The sequence below is a fragment of the Suncus etruscus genome, chromosome 4, assembly GCF_024139225.1.
Source record: "Suncus etruscus isolate mSunEtr1 chromosome 4, mSunEtr1.pri.cur, whole genome shotgun sequence".
Classification (NCBI taxonomy): domain Eukaryota; kingdom Metazoa; phylum Chordata; class Mammalia; order Eulipotyphla; family Soricidae; genus Suncus; species Suncus etruscus.
The window spans coordinates 121,436-146,241 of record NC_064851.1 but is presented as its reverse complement, the minus strand read 5'-3'; the positions used below and the strand labels follow the sequence as shown (position 1 = coordinate 146,241).

Genomic DNA, 24,806 nt, shown 5'->3' with positions numbered 1-24,806 from the left:
TCCTCATGTCCAGCCCCCAATCAGCAGTACTGGACTACAGCAGTGCAGCACTCACAGTGCTCAACAGAGCCTCTCCCAAACTGCCACACTCAGAAGCAGAGATCAAAGATTTTGAGCTGAGCCTGGAATGGAAAGAGACTGAGATCTTGGCATGGAGGGACTGTATTTTACATGTGGGAGGAATGCAAATTGTATCTTGAAGGTGGAATTTGATGGTTTTCAAAAGCCTTGTGTTCTTTAACAAAAAAAGGGAGACAATTGTTTTGGGCATGAGTGTGGCTGGACCACTGCTGCTTCCTTGGGACAGAACAAAGCCCAGAAGACACGTGCAACTCCCCAAATGTGGCTGCTGAGTTATGTGGTTATATGGTAAGATCCTTCACCATCACCCTAGGATAAGGGACACTCACCACATGGCAGGACAGAATCTTGATTCCAGTAGCACATTGGATGAGCCTAGGAGGAGATCCTGAGATCCAGAACTGCTCTTTTTTTTTTTTTTTGTGGTTTTTTGGGTCACACCCGGCAGTGCTCAGGGGTTATTCCTGGCTCCAGGCTCAGAAATTGCTCCTGGCAGGCACAGGGGACCATATGGGGACGCCGGGATTCGAACCGATGACCTCCTGCATGAAAGGCAAACGCCTTACCTCCATGCTATCTCTCCGGCCCCAAGAACTGCTCTTTTTTTAATTATCTTTATTTAAACACCGTGATTACAAATATAATTGTAGTTGTATGATTACAGTCATGTAAAGAACATCCCCCTTCACCAGTGCAGGATTCCCACCACCAATTTCCCAGATCTACCTACTCCCCACTCCACCCACACCTGTACTCAAGACAAGCTTTCTTTTTCCCTCATTCATTCACATTGGCACGATAGTTTTCAGTGTAGTTATTTATCTAACTGCACTTATCACTTTATGTGGTGAGCTTCATGTTATTAGCTGCACCTACATGGGAGGATGGGGGGAAGTAAGGGTTGAGACTGAGGCAGTAAAATATTAGAAATGAGCTTTGTAGGGCAGTATCAAGGTCACAATACAAGATGGATATTATGGATAATATAGAGTATATGCACACAATACTATCAATATGAAAACAAGGAGAAAAAATTCCACTGACTGTCCCAAAATAAACCAGTGCTAGAACAGCCTGCCCTCCTCCCAGAGCGTATTCCCATTAGTGTAGGGAGAGATAGGGGGAAAGCCTGTTGAACCCTATAGAGTCCACCTAGACTGGCGCCCAGGGAAAGACTGAAGTCCAGGGGAGAAAAACCCTATACCTGGCAAGAGCTGGTCTCCAGAATCAGAGAAGAAACCAGAAGCCAGATGTCTGCCCGCCCTCCTCCCCATGCACCTCCCCCTGGAGTCCTCAGGGAAGCCTGAGGACCACTAAGAGTCCACCTGAACCCACTTCTGGCCATCTGAGCTGGCACCCAGGGAAGGCCTGGAGTCAGGGGAAAAAGACAAGGACGGCTGGGGGCTTGCCAAGCCTTCCAGCACTCCCCAGGCTAGGGAGAAAGACTCTGGTATGGGGCCTCCCCAAACCTCATACCTGGCAAGAGCTGGTCTCAGAATCAAAGAGGAAACCGGAAGCCAGATGTCTGCCCGCCCTCCTCCTCATGCACCTCCCCCCTGGAGTATGGAAGGAGGGGGGAACCTGAGGACCATTAAGAATACACCTGAACCCACTTCTGGCCATCTGAGCTGGCACCCAGGGAAGGCCTGGAGTCAGGGGGAAAAGACAAGGTTGACTGGGGGCCTGCCAAGCCTCCCAGCACTCAACTGCTCATTTTTCAAGGGAAGCTGTTGTGTATATAAACATTTTTATGGGATTATTATGTTACTGACCCTACCCTGATCGGTGATTGTGCCCTACCCTAGGGTGTGATCTGGCATTCTACTCCCACCTTAGGGTGGTACCTGATTCTGCTCCCACCATTGGGTGGTACCTGATTCTGGGGCATAAAAGCAAGGGTCTGTGGAAGGTGAAAGGCTTTTTTTCCTGAGGCCTATTCTTAGGCCTTTTGGCTTCAGCCTCTTCACGGAATAAAGAGCTGTTTTCTTTGGAAGCCTGACTGCCTGTTGGCTTTCTTCCCACCGCATTCTCCTCAGAACCGCCAGCTGAATAGGGTAATAGACGCGTGGTCAGAGCTGGAGGAGAAAGGCCTCATCCTCCATCCCACCATCAGTCAACCTCATCAGGGGCTGACTTGCAACATAATGGCGCTCGAACAGGCTGAACCTGAACCCTCAATAACTGTAAGTGAAATACTTTATTGGAAATTTTCTCTGCTGACCATTAGATGGTTTCTGTAGTTAGTCAAGTGGATTCTGCCACCTTTTTGCTTACGCATTGGTTCTCTAGTATACAAGTGGATTATTCCATTTTGTTTAAAACTAATTGGTTTTGATCTAAGGACAATCACTGCAGTTGGATGGTTGTGGTCTATATTTCAAATGAAAATTGCATTGTCTCCAGCCGTCATAGTTTGTGGAATTTCTGTGTTGGCTCACATTGTTACTGTGAGCATAGGTATTGGCTGGTATTTAGAAAATAAAAAGTGTAGAACTGGGGAGGCTAAAACCAGTATGGATAATAAGAAAATCTTTCTGACAAAAATTCAGACCAAGGTGCAGGCTGTTGCCCCACCATCAACAATATAGGAATTTTTGCTGGGAGAAAAACAACTCAGAAAGTTAAGCCTGATTCTAGCGAATCACATGACACTAGTGACTCAGACAATGGTCAACCTCCGGTGCTAACTCCACAAGTGAGGCCTGATTCTATTCACAAAATTAAATTGCACAACAGTGCAGATTCAGACAATGAACCACACGCACGGCCTCAGAGCTCTATTCAGAGTAATTTTGCTAATTCGGCCTCATCCCCTTTACACAGGGTAAATGTTTCTAACTATGTACCCTATCAGATGGAAGAATTGGATCGGTTTAAAAAAGCATGTAAAGAGTATGGTCCAAAATCACCATCCAGTGTGGAGTTACTAAGACTTTGGAGTCATAACTAATCTTGGATTTTGTGTGATTTTAAAAGAATCGCTAAAATATGCCTGTCGTCTAAACAGCAAACTGAAAGGGAAATGTACTTTTCAGAAGGTGTAAAAGCCAAATTATATAGCCCGGATGGTACGAAGAAACAAGTGGCAGGTGTTACTCTATCATATGAATTATTGATGGCAGAAAATCAATTTGCAAATATTCAGACCCAAGCAGCTTTACCTAAAGAAATCTTTTTTTTTAAAATATGGAACACTTCACAAATTTGTGTGTCATCCTTGCGCAGGGGCCATGCTAATCTTCTCTGTATTGTTCCAATTTTAGTATATGTGCTGCCGAAGCGAGCACACCTAAAGAAATCTTAAATTTAATTAGGGATATTGCATTGTCATCATGGGAAAAATTGATTCTAAGAGCATTGGTAGAGAAAACTTTTTAAAAATTACCTAAGGCCCTTATGAGCCATATGCAGAGTTTGTAGGTAAGATTAAAGATGCTCTGAAGTTACAAGTCAAAGATGAGGAGGTGAGAAACTTCCTAGTAAAATCTTTGGCTTATCATAATGCAAATTCGGCCTGTAGATCAGTATTGAATACATTAAATGAAAAGGCAGATGTGAATGATTTCTTTTATGCATGTTGGAATGTCTATGGGGAACCCCAACCCTCACCCCACTTAAACTTGGTACAAACCTTCCCAGTTACCAAGGGAATAATGATGCTTTGCTCCCCTCGGGGACAGGGCACTTTGTGTAAACCAGGTCTTTGCCCAAAATGCAAAAAGGGTCACCACTGGGCGAAAGATTGCAGATCCAGAAACCTCATTGATAATAACCTAAGAAGAGGTTTCAACACAATCCCCAGGAGGCAAATCATCTGCTACCATTGTGGAAAACAGGGGCATATCAAAAAAAATTGCCATCTTCTTTTAAATTCAGCTCTCAAGGACACACATACAAGATGCAGGGAAACGCCCACAGGGCCTCCCCCCAGGCCCTTCCAAATCAGGGACAAAGTTCACAGACAATAATCCTTCGAAGCCCAGCCCAAGAAAATTCATCATGATAAGGGAATTAATTCACGCCACATCAGAGAGTGCTGGATTAGACATATCATGACCATAGGATATTACAATTTACCCAGGAGCTGCCCTTACATGTTAGAAACTGGCGTAGTGGGACCACCACCCCCAGATACTATGAGTTTGATTCTTGGCAGAAGTTCCCTCAACATAAAGGGTATATCAATAACCACTGATGTCATTGACTCAGATTCTATGGGAGAAATCATTGTAGTTATTACTGTACCAGTTACATGGACCTTTAAAAAAGGAGAAGCAATTGCCCAGATAGTAATAGTGCCTTATGTCAAACTTGGGACTTCAGATAAGACTAGAATTGGAGGTTTTGGAATAACAGATCCGGGTGCTGTTCAAAACCCAATCGTGGCTCTGGTTACCAAATTTAAAGATGAACATGCAATGATCAAACTTCACTTGGAAGGGCAACCCTTTGATGGCATAATAGATATGGGTGCTCAGGTTACCATAATTTCTGATAAAGACTGGCCAGAAAATTGGCCTCTCCAGGAAATCCCATATTCGCTAGAAGGAGTAGGAGGCCTGAGTTTCTGTCTGTTGAGTACGAGCGATATTTTACGGCCCAGAAAATAAAAACGCGATAATCAGATCTCACGTGGGCCCATTTTCACCATCCCTGTGGGGCCATGACTTACACAAACAGTGGAAAGCAGAATTCCACATTCCATTAGCTCCAGAAGAGCCCAAACCTTCTTTTGATTTAAAAACCCAAAATTTTTAGTAGGGGCCACTACCATAAAAACCCCAGCACCAATAAAATAAAATGGAAATCTAACGAACCAAGTTGTACAGGTCACAGACCCCTTAATACTGATAAATTAAAGGTTCTGACAGAATAGTGGAAGAACAGCTAAAATTAGGACATATTGAACCTTGTTTTTTTCAATGGAATTCGCCTATATTTACTATAAAAAAGAAATCTGGAAAATGGAGACATTTGATAGATCTTAGAGATGTAAATCTATCCATGATACCTATGGACAAATTGCCGACTGGTTTACCATCACCTGTAGTTATTCCAAAACAATGGCCACTAATTATAGTTGATCTGAAGGATTGTTTCTACCATATTTCTATTCACCCAGATGATAAAAAACATTTTTCATTCTCAGTTCCTTCTCTCAATTGTAACTCCACCCTGGATTTAGGTGTATCTACCTGAGACCCGCCCATTTCTGGGAGGGGTCTTGGGAACCGGATATTACGTGTAACCTTACCTGCAAGACCCCTCTCATTCCGGGGAGTGGTCTTGGAAGGTTATATAAGGCCTTTGACCCAGGGGAGTAGGCCTTTTTTTGTCTTTTGCCAGCATGGAGGTCAAAGGAAAGATGGCTGAAAGAAGTTAAGATGCAGGGCTAGCTAAGAATGGCTGAATGTTATGATATAGGCCACACCTGTGGTGGACAGGGCATGAATAAAGTTGATGCTTCCTGAAGCCTGCCTGTAAGTGAGTTCAATACCCGTCACTTTCCTGGAACCCAGACCCGCAGGTTGATGGGGGATGAAGCCACGTGACCATGGCCTAAGAATAAAGGTCTCCATCCTTCTCCATCGTTAATTATTTAATGCAAACTCAATAACACCCATTCCTGCAGACCATGGACCGTTCTCCCCCAGGGCATGTTGCATTCCCCAGCAATGTGCCAGTTCTTTGTAGATAAAGTTTTGAGCCCTGCTCATGAAAAATTTCCTCAAGTCATGATATTTCATGATATACAGACGATATCTTGCTCACAATGAGCAATGAAACAGATTTACAGGACTTATACTCTTATATTATTGACTTTTTACAAACAACAGGACTAAAAATAACTTTAGAAAAATACAGACAATGCCACCATATCAATATTTGGGTTTTATTTTGGACCGGACATCAATACATCCACAAAAAATTTCTATCAAAAAAGAAAACCTCAGAACGCTTAATGATTTTCAGAGACTTTTAGGTGATGTAAATTGACTCCGCCCTGCACTAAGTATTCCGAACGCAAAGTTGTCTAATCTGTTTTAAAACATTGGAGGGTGACCCTGCCTTAGATAGCCCGAGAAACTTAACAACAGCTGCCAAAAACGAATTGGACATTTTCTTGGGCAGATTACAAAAATCGTTTCTCTTAAGATTCATCTCAGGAGAAAAGGTATTTCTGTTAATCTTCCCTACTATAGAAAACCCCACAGGGGCCTTGATGCAACAGTCAGGACCTTTGGAATGGGTGTATTTTCGATGGGGCATGAAGGTAAATTAGCCAAAGAATTTGGTCGGCTCATCAAAACCACGGGAAATGGATTTCATATATATATTAACCCTAAAAGCTTCAAAGTAAAAAATGGTTTACTTAATGACCAGTTTGCTGGACACAATCAGCAGGATCCACACGAACTACTGATGCTTCTAATAGAGGGACTACATCAGGACTTACTTACTGTAAATCTAATGACAGACAAAACTACACATCTTATGGGAAATGAGAATTTTGAACAATTTAGTCCAGAACACCAAAAGGCTCACAAATCTATTATGTATGATCTCTTTCAAGGACAATTCAAATCTATACTCCAGTGTCTCACTTGCCACCAAAAGTCTGAGGTTTATGAGACATTTGTTCATTTGTCTCTGGCTGTCACATCTACAGATAAATGTATATTACAGGAATGCCTCTCTGAATTTTTTAAAGAAGAAGAGTTAAGAGATGACAACAAAGTTCTGTGCAACAGTTGCAAAAAACTAGAAGGGATTTTTCAAAGAAAACGTATTTATGGAAACTGCCACCAGTACTTATAATACACTTGAAACGTTTTGCTTTTGATAGCAAACAAATAAAAAAATTGCACACTTATGTGGATTTTCCTTTAGAAGACCTCAATTTAGTAGAATTTACTTCAGAGAATAAAAGCAAGACTAAGAAATACAACTTATCATCAGTGTAAAACCATTATGGTAAAGTTCACTATGGACACTGTACTTCATACTGTAAAATTGCTGCAAAACAACACTGGATCAATTTTGATGACAAGAAGATCAAAAAAGTCCCTAATACATTGGTGAAATCCACAGCAGCATACATTCTGTTTTTTACTTCTTAAAGATCTACAATGAACACCAGATAATCATTTCAATTCCTTATCGGTTGCTATTAATGCTCTAGGATTCTTTCCACAGGCATGATCAATGAATATGGATTGAAAATCATGAACCCCCAATGTGTTTCCTTGTATTATGGATGAAATTCTCTTTCAGATCTACTCTGCTCTGCCATAAAAAAATGTTTTTTGAATTTGAAATGATTTATCTAAACAGTTGCCGGCTATTACATTTTAAGGCACTTTTAGTTGATTCAGCTGAATTCTTTTTTTTTTTTTTTGCTCTATTTTGGATCCTTTCCAACAAATATTTTTTGGTATGAATGAGTGTTATGGCCATATTTTTTGTGAAGTCCGTATGTGTATGTCTTGTTCAGTGTCTGTCTGTTTTGCATATTTTGTATATAGTTCCCTTTTTTCTAACTTTATCTTCCCCAATTTAGTCTTTCTTATCCTTCCTTCCTAGTCCTTAACATTTAATTCTCAGGATTCCCTTCACATGTGCAACTCATCTCCTTCACCCACATCTACAAGCCTCCTGATCTCGGCATGAGAAAGAAATCCGTGACTGTTGGAGTTTTGTACCATGTTTGCTGCAAATTTGTTGGAAATGAAACCACCTGGAATTTGTGTCACAATATAACCGCAGAGAAAAGATCCATGGATAAGACCCACAATCTCTGGATCCCAGTTAAACTGTGCTATCTAAATTTCTGGTTTTTCATCCACATACATAGTGCTATCACTGACCATTTCTACAAAGGCTACCCCAAGATTGCAAGGATCACAAAGGAAATGCAGAAGCCCAACCTACTCATGATGGCTTCAACCCGTTTTTCCAGATCCATCAAGTGTCTTTTGCCGGTCTTCTTGAAGTTCCAGACCCCTCATCTTTACAGATTGGACTCTGTAGAAATTTCACCTTTTGTATTTTTTCTTATAATTGTAATCCTTTGAATTTATATTTGGTACTACACTTCTTTTGGCTATTGTAATTAATGTTTTCATATTTTAGTTTTTAATCTTAGGAATTATGTTGCATTACATTAGGGTTTTGCTTTCTTGAGTTTAGGTTAGTGGGTTAGATATTGTTGTCTATAATTTCCTAAATGATATTTTTGGCTGGTCTCAGGGCTTTTTGCATGGGCACATCATAGGCAAAATACTAGGTTTATAGGAAGTTCCATCCATTTTGGATGGGTCCTCAAGTTGTTTACACAGGGAGGGTCTCTGCCTTAACCATTTTGTTTTGGTTTGTGACTTAAGCTCCCATCTATAAATAATTTACCTTATTGGTACATCAATTTCAGACATCATATCGACTTCAGCCTGGATTAAGAACTTGGATTAAGTTCAGAAGCCTATTGATCATCATTGCAGTGGCCCCCCCACTGTGCAGGGGGTATATGCTTCTTCCTCCAAAATAAGGGCCTAATTCAATGCCCTCAAAGATGGGCTTTCTGGTCTACCTGGACTTGAATGAAAATGGGTTCGGAGAGATAGAATGAAGTTAAGGCATTTGCCTCACACGCAGAAGGTCATTGGTTCAAATGCTGGTATCTGCCAGGAGCGATTTCTGAGCATGGAGCCAGGAGTAACTCCTGAGCACTGCCAGGGTTGACCCAAAACCCAACAACAACAAATAAAGAAAAGGTGCTTCTTCTCGCCTGCTACACAACCTTTCTGACGTCTCTTCGAAGGATCTATGTATGTCTTAGATTTATCTTCTCAGGAGCTTGTAGTTGATTCCTTGATACATGATTTAGACACCCTGTGTTTAGGTTAGAAGTTTTTCTTTACATTTTCCTGTGATGCGCTTATGCAAACAGCCGCTCTTTTATTAATGACTAATTTTTCCTTTAATAATTGTAGACAATATTGTTTGTTTACTAAAAACAAATGAGGGAATTGTTGTGTATGTAAATATTTTTGGGATTATTATGTTACTGACCCTACCCTAAACAAACGGGGGGGGGAACTGTTGTGTATGTAAATATTTTGGGATTATTATGTTACTGACCCTACCTGATCCAGTTATTGTGCCCTACCCTAGGGTGTGACCTGGCATCCTGCCCCCACCCTGGGGTGGTACCTGATTCTGCTTCCACCATTGGGTGGTATCTGATACCACCATTGGGTGGTACCTGATTCTGGGGGATAAAAACAAGGGTCTGTGGAAGGCGAGGGGTGGTTGGCTGGAACTGAGGCTGAGACCTTGGACTTTAGTCTTGTCCACCAAATAAAGCTAATATTTCCACAAGCCTGACTGTCTGCGAGCTGTTTACCCGCCGCTTCACCTCAGAACTGCTGGCTGAACAGGGTGGCAGACGCGTGCTCCAAGCTGGAGGGGAAAGACCTCATCCTCCATCCCTCCATCAGTCAACGTCTTCAGAGGCTGACTTGCAACAGTTGACAACCACCATGGTGTAGAATCAAATAATTAAAGATTGAGCTGGATGGTGATGGATGGAGGCCTTTGTGCTTAGGCCCCAGCCACGTCGCTTCATTCCCCATCCAGCCGGCGGGTTCCAGGCCCAGGTGAATGGCGTAATGAAAACTCACTTACATGCAGGCATTAGGAACCATCAGCTTTATTCATGCCCTATTCACCACATGTGTGTGGCCTATCTCATAACCTTTTAAGCATTCAGCCATTCTAGGCTACCCTGCGTCTTAACCCTTTCAGCCATCTTCCCTTTGGCCTCCATCCTGGTCCAAGACCAGAACCAGAGATCCCCAAAGCCAGCGGGCTCAGCAGGTCCGAAAGGGCCGAATTCCCTCGGTTCAAGGCTTATCTAACTTTTCCAAGACCCCTCCCAGGAATGGGCCGGGTCTTGCAGGTAAGGTCACACCTAATATCCGGTTCCCAAGACCCCTCCCAGAAATGGGTGGGTCTTAGGTATTTACACCAAATCCAGGGTACACCAACATTTCCCCCTTTTCTTAATATTTTCATGCACCAACGTAATAAAGTAAAAATTAATATACATGCCCTTTTCAAAAACATAACATTTCTGCAAAATATACTATGCACTTGTAACTTAAAATTCTTTTAATGCTTTTTTACCAAGCACTATTTCGGAACTTTTATGTTCCTATACTTTTAAACTATATTGGGGGAACTTCCTGTTCCTATTAACCTTCCCTACACACAAGTACTAAATTATAAATGCATAACATACATTTTTAAAAACAGGCTAAGTACATTAAAATACGCACAGTAAAACATTTTGCAATGGAAAATATTAACTATGAAAGACAACAAAACACATTTAAATTATAAAGAAAATGACTTAAGACAAAGATGCAGGCGGTTAGAAATTAGATGTTTAAATGGGCTAAACTGTATTACTTCCCTTTTATTTTTATTTTAACCACTAACTAAAACTTATCCCATTACCAACTATGAGTAAAATATAACTACCCACTAATTTCCTACACCTAAAACCATAGTTCAGATGATTAATTTGTCCCACGCTGATCTCACCACGTGGCTTTTTTAAACTTTTTGCAGGCCGGTTAACTCGCGCCATTTCACCTTTGTGATTTGGAAGGTGGATTCCAGGTTTTCCGCTTTTCCGGGCCAAGCTGAGCCCAGCCGAGCCGAGCTGAGCCAAGCCAAGCCAAGCCGAGCCGAGCCGCAGGCGTTTCCACTTAGGGGTTTTTAGAAGCTTTTTTGCCGCTTTTCCCTTCCGGGCGTCACTTTGGACGGTTTTTCTGGGCCACAGCTTTTTTGCAGAGGTCTTTTGGATGTTTAAAGTTCAAAATTATTTAAACTAAAAGTTCAGTCAGAAATTTCCAAAGTTGAAATCCAAATTCAAGCCGCAGGTCATTTTCAGAAAATCAGTCCACTTTAAATAGTCTTTTTTCTCCTCTGTTTCCAATTTAGACTTTTAATTAGTTTATGAGAAGACCGAGGTTTTTGTTTCTTGTAACAAAGTTTCAGTCCTAGGCCTGGGCCTGGGCTGGAGGTGATGCAAGCTTCCACCTCCCTTCTTTCAGTTGCCCTTCTGCCCCTAGAAGGGGTCACGGCCATCTTTGAACATGGCTTCACGTGGCCAAACACTTTGGGCTGACTGCATCTGAACAGAGCGAAAATCAAACAGAAGAGCAAAAATCTCACCATATTTGCTGTTTTCTTGGGTTCAGGATTCAAGTCAGAGTTCGGAGCGCCAGTTGTAGAATCAAATAATTAAAGATTGAGCTGGATGGTGATGGATGGAGGCCTTTGTGCTTAGACCCCAGCCACGTGGCTTCATTCCCCATCCAGCCGGCGGGTTCCAGGCCCAGGTGAATGGCGTAATGAAAACTCACTTACATGCAGGCATTAGGAACCATCAGTTTTATTCATGCCCTATTCACCACATGTGTGTGGCCTATCTCATAACCTTTTAAGCATTCAGCCATTCTAGGCTACCCTGCATCTTAACCCATTCAGCCATCTTCCCTTTGGCCTCCATCCTGGTCCAAGACCAGAACCAGAAACCCCAAAGCCAGCGGGCTCAGCAGGGCCGAAAGGGCCGAATTCCCTCGGTTTAAGGCTTATCTAACTTTTCCAAGACCCCTCCCAGAAATGGGTGGGTCTTAGGTATTTACACCATAGTTCACCAACACCAACACCATGGCTTTTGCAGACCATCACAATTCCACTGACTGCTGAGGATAATTCTCCATATAATTAAAAAAATAAAATAAAAGGTAGAAATGTTGATGTATGGCAGTTGGATATGGACATGACCCCTGGACAGCATGACAGTTAAACCTGGACATGCCATTGGACATGCCCCTTGTCATGCCAGGTGTAGCAGGTCAGCCCCTGAAGAGGTTGACTGATGGTGGGATGGAGAATGAGGCCCTTTTCTTCCAGCTCGGAGCACGCGTCTGCCACCCTGTCTAGCCCATGGTTCTGAGGTGAAACGGCGGGTAAACAGCTCGCAGACAATCAGGCTCGTGGAAATATTTGCTTTATTCGGATGGACAAAACTGAAGTCCAAAGACTCAGATTCAGTTCCAGCCAGCCAAAAAGCCTCCGGCCTTCCAAAGACTCCTGTTTTTATACTCCAGAGTCAGGTCCCACCCAATGGTGGGATCAGATACCAACCAATGGTGAAAACAGAATCAGGTCCTACCCTAGGGTGGGGGCAGAATGCCAGATCACACCCTAGGGTAGGGCACAATCACCAATCAGTTTAGGGTGAGTAACATAGTAATCCCCCAAAATATTTACATACACAATTTTCCCTGTTTTTTTTATTAAACAAACAATATTGTCTACAATTATTAAAAGAAAAATTAGTCAGTAATAAAAAAGCGGCTGTTTGCATAAGCGCATCACAGGAAAATGTAAAGAAAAACTTCTAACCTAAGCACAGGGTATCTAAAACCAGAAACATGTATCAAGGAATCAACTACAAGCTCCTGAGAAGATAAATCTAAGACGTACATAGATCTTTCGAAGAGACACCAGAAAGGTTGTGTAGCAGGCAAGAAGAAGCACCTTTTCTTTATTTGTTGTTGTTGGTGGTGGTGGTGGTGGTCGTTTTTGGGTCACACCTGGCAGCCTCAGGAGTTACTCCTGACTCCACGTTCAGAAATCGCTCCTGGCAGATACCGGCATTTGAACCAATGACCTTCTGCATGAAAGGCAAACGCCTCACCTCCATGCTATCTCTCCAGCTCCATTTTCATTCAAGTTCAGGTAGACCAGAAAGCCCATCTTTGAGGGCATTGAACTAGGCCTTTATTTCGGAAGAAGAGGTACATACACCCTCTGCACAGTGGGGAGCCACTGCAATGATGATCAATAGGTATCTGAACTTAGTCCAAGTTCTTAATCCTGTCTGAAGTCCATAAGATGTCTGAAATTGATGTCGACTATTTATAGATGGGAGCTTAAGTCACAAACCAAAACAAAATGTTTAAGGTAGAGACCCTCCCTGTGTAAATAAACAACTTGAGGGCCCATCCAAAATGGATGGGACCTTCTATAAACCTAGTATTTTGCCTATGATGCGCCCACGCAAAAAACCCTGAGAACAGACAAAAATATCATTTAGGAAATTATAGACAATAATATCTAACTCACAAACCTAAAGTCAAGAAAGCAAAACCTTAATGTAATACAACATCGATTCCTAATATTAAAAACTAAAATAGAAAAACATTAATTACGATAGTCAAAAGAAGTGTAGTACCAAATATAACTTCAAAGGATTACAGTTATAGGAAAAACAACAGATGAAATTTCTACAGAGTTCAATACCAATCTGTAAATATGAGGGGTCTGGAACTCCAAAAAGACCGGCAGAAGACACTTGATGGGTCTGGAAAAGCGGTAGAAGCCTTGTACAGGAGATAACATCAAGCTGAATGAAGAAGGAAGGCCAGTACAGTCATCCATGTGTTGGGGCATCCCCAAGCGTTACATTATTAGATCATGAGTTGGTTGGGCTTCTGCATTTCCTTTGGGATCGGTGCAATCTTGGGGTAGCCATTGTAGAAATGTTCAACAATAGCACTGTGTATGTGGATGGAAAACCAGAAATTCAGATAGCACAGTTTAACTGGGATCCAGAGACTGTGGGTCTTGTCCATGGATCTTTTCTCTGGGGTTACATTATGACACAAATTCCAGGTGGCTTCATTTCCAACAAGTTTGCAGCATATATGGTGTAAAACTCCAACAGTCATGGATTTCTTCTTCCAGCCGAGATCAGGAAGCTTGTAGTTGTGGGTGAAGGAGATGAGTTGCACATGTGAAATCCTGAAAATTAAAATGTTAAGGACTAGGAAGAGAGAAGGAAGGATAAGGAAGACTAATTTGGGGAAGATAAAGTTATGAAAAAGGAAACTATATACAAAATATGCAGAACAGACAGACACTAAACAAGACATACACACACAGACTTCACAAAAAATATGGCCATAACACTCACTCATACTAAAAAATATTTGTTGGAAAGGATCCAAAATAGAGCAAAAGAAAAGAGAATTCAGCTGAATCAACTAAAAGCTTCTTAAAATGTAATAGCCGGCAATTGTTTAGATAAATCATTTCAAATTCACAAAAAAAATTTTTTTTATGGTTTTGCCTAGCAGATCTGAAAGAGAATTTCATGCGTACTACAAACATGGACAACTCTACTATACGTGTATATCAGTATATATACAAAGTTATTGTATAACAGTAACTTTATGATAATCAATCATAGGCAAGAAGCACTGTGAAGAAAGTCCACCTAAAATTATCATTATGTCAGTGTCTTAAAACCTAAATTGAGGGAAATAAAGCAATGATGTTAAAATAAAAAGAGTGAAAGTCGTTAAATGAGTATACCTAGAAAGAAAAACAACATTAATATGATGAGAAATTTCTCTTTCAGGTGAACCTTGACTAAATTAATTTGTAAAATTTCATGATTAACTGAGACATAGAGCAATAATGAAATTATTCCATCCTACAAGGAAACACATTGGGGATTCATGATTTTCAATCTATATTCATTGATCATGCCTGTGGAAAGAATCCTAGAGCATTAATAGCAACTGATAAGGAAGTGTAATGATTATCTGGTGTTCATTGTAGATCTTTAAGAAGTATAAAACAGGATGTATGCTGCTGTGGATTTCACCAATGTATTAGGGACTTTTTTGATCTTCTTGTCATCAAAATTGATCCAGTGTTGTTTTGCAGCAATTTTACAGTATGAAGTACAGTGCCCATAGTGAACTTTACCATAATGGTTTGACACCGATGATAAGTTGTATTTCTTAATCTTGCTTTTATTCTCTGAAGTGAATTCCTCTAAATTGAGGTCTTCTAAAGGAAAATCTACATAAGTATGCAATTTTTTTATTTGTTTGCCATCAAAAGCAAAACGTTTCAAGTGTATTATAAGTACTGGTGGCAGTTTCCATAAGTACATTTTCTTTGAAAAATCCCTTCTATTTTTGCAACTGTTGCACAGAACTTTGTTGTCATTTCTTAATTCTTCTTCTTTAAAAAATTCAGAGAGGCATTCCTGTGATGTACATTTATCTGTAGATGTAACAGCCAAAGACAAATGAACAAATGTCTCATAAACTTCAGACTTTTGGTGGCAAGTGAGACACTGGAGTATAGATTTGAATTGTCCTTGAAAGAGATCATAAATAATAGATTTATGAGCCTTTTGGTGTTCTGGACTAAATTGTTCATAATTTTCATTTCCCATGAGATGTGTAGTTTTGTCTGTCATTAGATTTACAGTAAGCAAGTCCTGATGTAATCCCTCTATTAGGAACATCAGTAGTTCGTGAGGATCCTGCTGATTGTGTCCAGCAAACTGGTCATTAAGTAAACCAATTGTTACTTTGAAGCTTTCAGGGTTAATATATCTATGAAATCCATTTCCCATGGTTTTGATAAGCCAACCAAATTCTTCTGCTAATTTACCTTTATGCCCCATCGGATTTTTCTTGTTAATATCCTTTTTATAATGATCTTTATGAAAATACTGAGTCAAGTCTGAAATATTATACAAGCATTGCAATATTGAGTTCATGTAGCAAGAGTTTCCTATATTTTGGAGCCCAGTTAAGACAGGTTCCTGTCTTTCCTTTTGCATCTCGGAGTGTAAGGGTTTATCACTACCATCAGTCTCACTCATTGTATGGTGTGTGACAGCTAAATCGTTGTTCCCTGCCCCAGAGACCTCAGCAATATTACTGCTGTTAGTGTCTGAAGTATTCTGTTTTTGCTCTGAAGGAAAGTTTGTAGTCTGAACCTGATCATTTGTGCTAGCCCGATTTCTAACAAGACGTAATGGAACCCAAAATTTCTTGGGAGGGTTGTCATTTATAGAAATATAGGCACAACCCCTTCATCTTAGGAGAAGATATACAGCTATCCATTTTTCATCCTCCTTGATCCAAATAGGTTTATGGGTTGTTTCTTGTCTTTGAATATCTTCTTTAAAATGTCTGTCCCCTGCAGTGTAACTTTCCCCTTGGGGTAAGTTTAAGTAATTTAGTGTGATAAGAGTCAAAGATAGCAAATCCGTTGGTGGTAAGCCTCATTTTCTATTTTTTTGCAATTGAGTTTTTAAGGTTCTGTGAGTCCTTTCTACAATGGCCTGTCCCCTACAATTGTAAGGAATTCCTCTGAGATGTCTTATCTGCCATTCCTTACAAAAAAAATTCAAAAGTTTTGCTAACATAGGCTGGCCCATTATCAGTTTTTATAGAATATGGAATACCCATCACAGAAAAACATTGTAAAAGAAAACTACAAGCAGCCTTAGATTTTGGAGAAGACATGGGAATTGCCCACATAAACCGAGAATAAGTGTCCACCACAACATGAAGATAAGGTTTCCTTGGAAATAAATCTGTTTGAGTTATATCCATTTGCCAAAGTTCGTTAGACTGTAAGCCTCTTGGGTTTGCTCCTGCTATGTGAGTCTTTTTTGTTAACAGTGCACATACGTTGCAGTTTTCTACAATTTCTCTAGCTTACCTCCATGGAATTTGGTAATTCACATGTAAACGGCGAGCATTTGTGTGTAGGGCTGAATGTTCCTCTACAGGTGATTTAAATATAGGCATTGCTAGCAAGTCAGCAGTTTTATTTTCTTGAGCCATAGGTCCTGGAAGACCTGAGTGGGCTCTAATATGCGTGATGAAGATGGGCTCAGTTCGTTTTTGAAGAAGCTGCTGTAATTGTTTAAGTAAGTCCTGTATGATCGGGTTATTAGCATTAAGGGATGCAGTGGCTATCACATGACATAAATTTACCACATACAAAGAATCAGAAACTATATTCATGGCTTCAGATACATTTTCTAATAGGTAAATTAACGTTGCTAATTCAACTTTCTGTGCAGATTTATATTTGGTATCTATGGTCATATTAATGTTGTCTCCAGTTATTTCTCCTTTTCCATTTTGGGATCCATCAATGTAAAAAACCTTGGCATTGGGGATAGGGGAATCCCGAACAATTGAAGAAATAACAAACTGAGTTTTCTTTAAAAAGTCCCAAATTTTTCCTGCTGGATAATGGGAGGATATTTCTCCTGTGAAATCTGAGAGGGCCCTTTGTAGAGATTCATTAATTGGCAATATTGACTCAATTTCCTTTTTTGGTACTGGCAAAACTATTATATCTGGGTCAAAACCTAGTAAAGATATAGATCTGAGTCTTGCCTTGATAATAATCTCTGAAATCAGTTGCAAGTAGGGGACAACTGAGCGAGGTTGTTTGTTATGTAAATACACCCATTCCAAAGGTCCTGACTGTTGCATCAAGGCCCCTGTAGGGGTTTCTATAGTAGGGAAGATTAACAGTAATACCTTTTCTCCTGGGATGAATCTTGAGAGAAACGATTTTTGTAATCTGCTCAAGAAGATGTCCAATTCATTTTTGGCCGCTGTTGTTAAATTTCTCGGGCTATCTAAAGCAGGGTCACCCTCCAACGTTTTAAACAGATTAGATAACTCTGCATTTGGGATTCCTAGTGCAGGGCGGAGCCAATTTACGTCACCTAAAAGTCTCTGAAAATCATTAAGCGTTCTGAGGTTTTCTTTTTTGATAGAAAATTTTTGTGGACGTATAGACGTCCGGTCCAAAATAAAACCCAAATATTGATACGGTGGCATTATCTGTATTTTTTCTAAAGCTATTTTCAGTCCTGATGTTTGTAAACAGTCAGTAACATAAGAGTATAATTCCTGTAAATCTGTTTCATTGTTCATTGTGAGCAAGATATCATCTGTATAATGAAATATCATGGCTTGAGGAAATTTTTCACGAGCAGGGCTCAAAACTTTATCTACAAAAAACTGACACATGGTTGGGGAATTCAGCATGCCTTGGGGGAGAACAGTCCATTGGAAACGTCTGCAGGGATGGGTATTATTGAGAGAAGGAACTGAGAATGCAAAACGTTTTTTATCACCTGGGTGGATAGGAATAGGGTAGAAGCAGTCTTTCAGATCAATTATAATTAGTGGCCATTCCTTTGGAATAACTACAGGTGATGGTAAACCAGTCTGCAATTTGCCCATAGGTATCATGGATAAATTTATAGCTCTAAGATCCATCAAAAGTCTCCATTTACCGGATTTCTTTTTTATAGTGAATATAGGTGAATTCCATTGAAAAAAAGATGGTTCAATATGTCCTAAACTTAGCTGTTCCTCCACTAATTCTGTCAGCACCTTTAATTTATCAGTTTTAAGGGGCCACTGACCTGTCCAAATTGGTTCATCAGATTTCCATTTTATTTTTATTGGTGCTGGTGTTTTTACGGTAGTGGCCCCCACTAAAAATTTTTGGTTTTTAAATCAAAAGAAGGTTCGGGCTCTTCTGGAGCTAATGGGATGTGGAATTCTGCTTTCCACTGTTTGTGTAGGTCACGGCCCCACAGGGATGGTGAAAATGGGCCCACGTGAGGTCTGATTATTGCTTTTTGATTTTCTGGGCCGTAAAATAGCATAGTCCTCGTACTCAACAGACAGGAACTCAGGCCTCCTATTCCTTCTAGGGAATACGGGATTTCCTGAAGAGGCCAATTTTCTGGCCATTCTTTATCAGAAGTTACGGTAACCTGAGCACCCATATCTATCATTCCATCAAAGGGTTTGCCTTCTAAGTGAAGTTTGATCATTGGGTGTTCATCTTTACATTTAGTAACCAGAGCCACGATTGGGTTTTGAGTAGCACCCGGATCTGTGCTTCCAAAACCTCCAATTCTAGTCTTATCTGAAGTCCCAAATTTGACATAAGGTACTATTACTATCTGGGCAATCGCTTCTCCTTTTTTAAAGGTCCATGTAACTGGTACAGTAATAACTACAATGATTTCTCCCATAGAATCTGAGTCAATGACACCAGTGATTACTGATATACCCTTTATGTTGAGGGAACTTCTGCCAAGAATCAAACCCATGGTATCTGGGGGTGGCGGGCCTACAATGCCAGTTTCTAACATGTAAGGGCATGCTCCTGGGTAAATTGTAATGTCCTCTGGGCATAATATGTCTAATCCGGCACTCCCTGAAGTGGAGTGGATTAATTCCCTTATCGTGATGAATTTTCTTGGGCTGGGCTTGGAAGGATTATTGTCTGTGAACTTTGCCCCTGATTTGGAAGGGCCTGGGGGGAGTCCCTGTGGGCGTTTCCCTGCATCTTGTATGTGTGTTCTTGGGGAGCTGAATTTATAAGGAGACGACAATTTCTTTTGATATGTCCCTGTTTTCCACAATGGTAGCAGGCGATTTGCCTCCTGGGGACTGTGTTGAAACCTCTACTTAGGTTATTATTAATGAGGTTTCTGGATCTGCAATCTTTCGCCCAGTGGCGACCCCTTTTGCATTTTGGGCAAAGACCTGGTTTCCGGAAAGTGTTCTGTCCCCGAGGGGAGTAAGGCATTGTTCCCTTGGTAACTGGGAAGGTTTGTACTGAGTCTGAGTGGGGTGGGGGTTGGGGTTCCACATAGACATTCCGGCAGGCATAAAGGTAATCATTCAGATCTGACTTTTCATTTAATGTATTCAATACTAATCTACAGGCTGAATTTGCATTATGATAGGCCAAAGGTTTTACTAGGAAGTTTCTCATCTCCTCATCTTCCACGTGTAACTTCAGAGCATCTTTAATCTTACCTACAAACTCTGCAAATGACTCATAAGGGCCTTGGGTAATTTTTAAATAGTTTCCTTTACCAATGCTGTTAGAATCAATTTTTTCCCATGATGACAATGCAATCTCCCTAATTAAATTTAAGATTTCCTTAGGTAAAGCTGCTTGTGTCTGAATATTTGCAAATTGATTTTCTGCCATCAATAATTCATACGATAGAGTAACACCTGCCACTTGCTTTTTCATACCATCCGGACTATATAATTTAGCTTTTACGCCTTCTAAATAGTACATTTCCCATTCAGTTCGCTGTTTAGACGACAGGCATATTTCAGCGATTCTTTTAAAATCATACAAAGTCCAAGATGAGTTATGACTCCAAAGTCTTAATAACTCCACACTGTATGGCGATTTTGGCCCATGTTCTTTACATGCTCTTTTAAACCGATCTAATTCTTCCATCTGATAGGGTACATAGTTAGAAACATTTACCCCGTCTATAGGGGATAAGGCCTGATTAGCAAAATTACTCTGAATAGAGCTCTGAGACCGAGCATGTGGTTCATCATTTGAATCTGCTCTGCTCTGCGATTCAATTTTGTGACTAGAAGGAGGCCTCCCTCGTGGAGTTAGCACTGGAGGTTGATCATTATCTGAGTCACTACTGTCAAGCAATTCACTAGAATCAGGCTTAACATTCTGAGTTGTTTTTCTTCCAGCAAAAATTTCTATATTGTTGATGGTGGGGCTGGATTCGTCAGCCCGCACCTTGGTCTGAGTTTTCGTCAGATAAATTTCCTTATTATCTATACTGGTTTTAGCCTCACCATTTCTACACTTTCTATTTCCTAAATACCAGCAAATAACTATGCTCATAATAATAATGTTAGTCAACACAGAAATTCCACAAACTATGATGGCTAGAGACACTACACTTTTCATTTGAAATATAGACCACAACCATCCAACTGCAGTGATTGTCCTTAGATCAAAACCAATTAGTTTTAAACAAAATGGAATGATCCACTTGTATACTAGAGCACCAATGCGTAAGACTAAGGGTGGTAAAATCCACATGACTAACCACAGAAACCATTTGATGGTCAGCATAGGAAATTTCCAATGAAGTATTTCACTTACAGTTCTGAGGGTCCAGGGTTCAGGTCCCACCCAATGGTGGGATCAGATACCAACCAATGGTGGAAGCAGAATCAGGTCCTACCCTAGGGTGGGGGCAGAATGCCAGGTCACACCCTAGGGTAGGGCACAGATTAGGGTGAGCAACATAGTAATCCCCCAAAATATTTACATACACAACACTCCTTGTGATACACTTATTAATATCCTTGGCAACAAATAATGAAAAATTATAAAAGTGTTTTAATCATAATACCTCATTATTATCCCATCTTCACCCAATAACATATGAACACTATAACATGGTTTAAAACATTCAAACTTCTTTTACACAAAACATTGGTTAATTTCTGAGTTAGAAGCATTTTATTAATAATAATAATAATAATCCAACTTAATCTGACAGTTTCTTAGTACACCTCCTCAGTCCCTTTTATACATTCTCAAATTCTCTGCATTCACCCACTTTCCTATTTCTTTCTAAATTTACTCTACAAATTTCCTTCAGCCTTACCAACTAGCTGCTCTTTCTCAGAGTTTTATTCTCTTTCCCCCAGTATCAAATTCATATCTTATTCATCTTGCGTAACCACATATACTCTTAAATAATATTTGATAAGACTTTTAATTAAAACATTAAATAAATTTTTAAAAGCTATGATTTCCTATTGTACTTATAAGTATTTCATGTTAAAATTCCTATATACCAGATTTGACAAAATTTTTAGACTAGTGCAAAACATAAATTTTCTTTCTTTCTTTCTTTCTTTCTTTCTTTCTTTCTTTCTTTTTTTCTTTTTTTCTTTTTTCTTTCTTTCTTTCTTTCTTCTTTCTTTTTTCTTTCTCTTTCTTTCTATCTTTTTCTTTCTCTTTCTTTCTCTCTCTCTCTCTCTCTCTCTCTCTCTTTCTTTCTTTCTTTCTTTCTTTCTTTCTTTCTTTCTTTCTTTCTTTCTTTCTTTCTTTCTTTCTTTCTTTCTTTCTTTCTTTCTTTCTTTCTGGCAACACCTGGCGATGCTCAGGGGTTACTCCTGGCTGTCTACTCAGAAATAGCTCCTGGCAGGCACGGGGGACCATATGGGACACCGGGATTTGAATCAACCACCTTTGGTCCTGGATCAGCTGCTTGCAAGGCAAACGCCGCTGTGCTATCTCTCCGAGCCCATAAACATAAATTTTCTTAAAAATATTTTAAATTTACAATCTAGAGAAGTTATAATTCTTAAAGTCTGATCTTTTCACTCAATTTTAATTACTTTTCTTTCTATTTATTTATTTATTTTGTGGTTTTTGGGTCACACCCGGCAGTGCTCAGGGGTTATTCCTAGCTCCAGGCTCAGAAATTCCTCCTGGCAGGCACGGGGGACCAAATGGGATGCTGGGATTCGAACCGATGACCTCCTGCATGAAAGGCAAACGCCTTACCTCCATGCTATCTCTCCAGCCCCTACTTTACTTTTCTAAACATCTTAGAACATTATCAAAAATGGTCGTTTTTTTAAAAACTATTTTATACATAGCATTTTGCAGTTTCTAAAAAATTTATCTTACAATCCCTTACTGCTCTATAACTAATCATAGGTCTAAATGAGTTTACTACAATTCTACCCTGTTTATTGATCAAAATGCCAAATTTATGACAGTGTCCAGAACATATTATATCTTAAATTCCAATTACCAAGTTACTTAGGCTTTACAAGATGCAACTTCAGCAAATGAGAGGTAGGTATTGTAACCATCCAAGCACTACAGTATAACTTAAGTTATAAAAACCTTAGAGATATTAAATATGACTAATTTTACTCCAATTTTAAAAGGTCTGCACTTTATACAAATACTTAAAACTTTTATTTCTTTTATTTTTTCCAATTAGAAAACAAATTGCTAGAATTACTTCCATCTGACAGGACCAAGTTTTTCTCTTAGTAAAGACAATCTAGGCATTTTTACATTAAGACCTTAAAACCACATTAGAGTTCATATTGCTATTTAGATTTAGTTATCTCAACAATATTAAGCATTCACAAAATTAATAATGTTATCAAAATGCTAACCACAATATTTTCTACACAGTTTTGGCCTTTTAAAATTAATATGAATTTTTTTTACCAGAAATAGAAATATAAAGACTCGTGTCATACCCACATTACAATGCTGTTGTAACCTGTTTTAAAATTGTAAAAGTTTCTGATAATCCTCCTCCCTTCCCTGAGATTTCACGGGTGGGTGGCACTTTTTAGTCTGTATTAGAACTCAATTTCATCAGAAAAGTTAATTACAATAATTTGCAACATTTCCCACCAAATTATTCATTCTTTTTTTTGGGGGGGGGCCACACCCGGTGATGCTCAGGGGTTACTCCTGGCTGTCTGCTCAGAAATAGCTCCTAATAGGCACGGGGGACCATATGGGACACCGGGATTTGAACCAACCACCTTTGGTCCTGGATCGGCTTTGCAAGGCAAACGCCGCTGTGCTATCTCTTCGGGCCCCCAAATTATTCATTCTAAGAAACCTCTAAGTCAGAGGAATTTCTTAGAGAGATTTAAAGGCCCAATTTTTTTTCTGGACTCCCAACCACATCTCTCCTTTGATATGTAAACCCTGGGGGGAAGGGAGTTGGGTAAGTTTCCCTTTCTTAGATACGCTCCAGTAAAGAATTTTAAACTGACCAATTTTTTTGCTTCTTAGCCAGAAGCAGCAAGACAGCAGCTCTCAGGATTTTTCTGATTTTACCTTTCTGCTGAGGTGTTTAGTCACAAAGTCGGACAAATTTAAGTCCTGCTGGCCAGTTAGGAGGCAGAGTTTGCAACCACCACCCTGTCCCTAACAGAGCTTGCCTTGAAATACAAAAACACATAAAACACTATTCAACAGAAAATAACAAGGAAGTATAGAAATTGTCACTCAACACCATTTTCTGCACCTCTGGGAAGTTCACCAGCAAGAGACTGAGCCTGCTCCATGGTTGACTGAGAAAAGGCAATAGATAATAACAACAGTCAAGAAACCACTACCACTCACACTGACTGGTCTTTACACGTACTTTCAGTAAACTTTCACAACTCCCTTTCGCTCTCTGGGCCATGCCTAACGGACTCCATACTTCTCCAGGACTGGGAGAGATTTCTCCCTCACTGAGTAACTTCCAGTTTCAAGAGAGAGAGAGAGAGACAGGAAAAAATGAATCAGAGAAGAGGAGAGCCAAAAAAGAAAAAAAAAAAAAAAAAAGAAAAAAACCAAAACTAAAATAAAATGAAATAAAAATGAAATCAAACCAACCTGAAAGGATCTGCGAAGGGCTCACGCCCAATTTGGAAAGCCTAGCCAGGACTTGCACTAGTCCTTGGAGCTCCGTGGAGTCTCCTTTCCTTCGGTAAACTCTCCCTGAGAGTCTCCTTCGACCTCCCCCCTGATGAGAGAGGGTCCCACTCGACCCTCTCCCTGATGAGAAGGGTCCCTCTCGCCACTTCTCCCTAGGGCTCCTCAATAAAAGCAAGACACGCAAGACAAGGAGAAACAACACACAAAACAGTAACGACAGACAGACAGATAGACAGACAACAGTAACAGACAGAGAAAGTCTAACCTAGGTCCGAATTCTTGGGCAGTTTACAAATGTATACCACACTTACTTACAAAAGAATATACTTACAAAAGGGGTTTCCGAGTGTCCTCGGGATCCCCCAACTTCACTGAGGCATCCCTCAGGTCTGTGACCTGCGGCCCTCCGGACATGCCTGTTGGCCACTACTGAAAACCCTCGCGGGCCTTTACAGCAGCCACACTGTCCACACCAAGTTCAATTTAACCTCCTAGGCACTGGTGATCACTAAACCCCAAGTTAAGAC

At 40.2% G+C, this 24,806-nt stretch overlaps 1 protein-coding gene and 1 non-coding gene across 2 annotated transcripts in view; one reads left to right on the top strand and one right to left on the bottom strand.

The window, feature by feature from the left end:
* The window catches only part of LOC126006163 (zinc finger protein 785-like), a 156,495-nt gene that overhangs the window by 21,269 nt on the left and 110,420 nt on the right, over positions 1–24,806 (top strand). The window lies entirely within an intron of this gene.
* Positions 3,262–3,368, bottom strand: LOC126008263 (U6 spliceosomal RNA). Its single transcript, XR_007495603.1, has one exon. It is a non-coding gene; the product is annotated as a U6 spliceosomal RNA (small nuclear RNA).